Raw genomic sequence first — 1,951 nt, 5'->3', positions numbered from 1 at the left:
TATGGAAAACGGTACTAGGGAAGTTCAAGAACTTGTCCACGTTCGTGACTCACATCCCCAAAGCAACCCTCACAACCCACGTGCTTGAACTTCTGCTTCTAGAGAAATGGGTTAGGACCTCAGCTTTCCAAAGTGCGCGTATTGGTGTGGATACCTGCAAAGCTGCTCTAACAAACACACCCCAAATGCTTATATCAGAGTCAAAGCTTATTTCTCTCTCACATGTCAACAGACCAGAGGTGAGCGATCCAGGCTGGTGGGGTGACCCTGCCCTCATACTCACCCAGGAACCCAGGTCTTTCGCATTTTATTATTCCACCATCCCCTATGGTTTTATTCTCATGTAAGTAGTCAAGTCAGGGTCCTGCAACATCGGCGTCCAGCTTGTGGGAAGGAGGGAAAGAGGAAGCTGTAATGCGCATCCAGTATTTTAAAGCCAAGACTCAGAAGGGATGCACTGTACGTCTGCTCACCCCATCTTAATCTGTGGCCGCAACTAGTTGCAAGGGAAGCTGGGAAATGTAGTCCATAGCTGAGTGACTGTGAGCACAGAAACCTCAGTATCTTTACCTCTTAAACAGGGATTATGTTGATTCCAATTTCATAAAGATTGCCGTGTTAGTTAAATGAAAAATGTGAGTCAGTGGTTCCCAACATGCGGGGGTGGTACAGTTTGTCATCCTAGGGGACATTTGGGAACATCTGGAGAGGTTTTTCATTTTCGCAATTGGAAGAGGTGTTACTGGCATCTAGTGGGTAGAGACCACGGATGTGCTAAACATCCTGCAGGCTCAGAGCAGCGCCCACAGCAAAGAATCATCCGGCCCAACATGGCAGTAACACCCAGGCGGAGAAATCTCGATGTAGGTAAAGAGCTTAGCAGAGGGCCTATGTAGAGTGACAACGATTATTATTGTTATTATTGCTCTTTCCGTTATTGTTATGGTTACTAAACTTGCTGCCATGATCAGGAGGAACTAAGATCTGAATCCAGTGAGTCTGGATTTGTGCTGCTGCTCAGACACTGGGAGAATATGGAGAGGTGGTTGTCAAGAGATGGACCTGTGAGCACCACCGGTGCCTCTGCTTCTTAACTCTGGGATCCTGGGCAAATCACTTCATCACTCAGAGCCCCATCTGTAAAATGGGTCCGTCACTCCTGCCCCAGACAGCTGCACAGACTCCAGAGCCTGCTTCAAACCCCTGCGCTGCTGCTTCTTTTGCTCTGTCACCCTGGACAGGCCCCTTAAATTCTCTGTGCCTCTGTATTGTCATCTGTCACATGGGGATGATTACAGGGCGCATCTCAAATATTTGCTGGAGGGTGAAATGATTAATACCTGCCCCTTAGGAAGGCTGCACACAGCAGACGCTCAGTTAGCGGTCATCCTTCACCATGCTGCTGGTCCTCACCGAGCTGCTTTTCTTTGCTTCCTTCTGCGTGTGCAGGGAAGGAGAGCTGCTTCGAGAGGATAATGCAGAGATTCGGCCGGAAAGCCGTCTACATCGTCATCGGGGACGGGGTCGAAGAGGAACAGGGAGCGAAAAAGGTACTTCTTCCATCTCTCAGGCTGCTTTTCCTCCTCTCCTGGGTCACCTCGCGGTTTTCAAGGGCTCTGTACACAGATGCCCCCACCTCCCGTGGCTGTCTGGGTCGCGTCTCCCCAGGCCCTTTGCTCGCAGGTCCATTCCCATTTGCACATCACAGAAGCATCCTGAGCAATTTCCTTCTGCAAATCCCCCTCCATGCGTTTGGCTGCCACCCCTGGTCGCCCTGGATTGTTTCTGGGACAAGTGCTCTGGGAGCCCAGAGAGCTGTGTCAGGGCAGGCCAGTGGGAGGGCTGGTGCACGTGCGTGTGTTTTATTTAATACTCCCCGATCAGATGTTCCAGGAACCCTTCCCAGTTAATAAAGACAGCATTAAGCTAATGAAAAAGAAGTCCTGCATTT

The 1,951-nt window shown here is 50.1% G+C and overlaps 1 long non-coding RNA gene across 1 annotated transcript in view; it reads left to right on the top strand.

Annotated features, from left to right (window-relative positions):
* The window catches only part of LOC105310243, a 12,637-nt gene that overhangs the window by 1,292 nt on the left and 9,394 nt on the right, over positions 1 to 1,951 (top strand). Inside the window, exon 2 of the long non-coding RNA XR_897473.2 lies at positions 1,450 to 1,550. This is a non-coding gene — a long non-coding RNA (uncharacterized LOC105310243). The remainder of the gene's footprint in view (positions 1 to 1,449; positions 1,551 to 1,951) is intronic.

The sequence above is a fragment of the Pteropus vampyrus genome, unplaced genomic scaffold, assembly GCF_000151845.1.
Source record: "Pteropus vampyrus isolate Shadow unplaced genomic scaffold, Pvam_2.0 Scaffold1539, whole genome shotgun sequence".
Taxonomy (NCBI): domain Eukaryota; kingdom Metazoa; phylum Chordata; class Mammalia; order Chiroptera; family Pteropodidae; genus Pteropus; species Pteropus vampyrus.
Note: the sequence above shows the minus strand (reverse complement) of the source record. Positions and strands in the feature narration are given on the sequence as shown.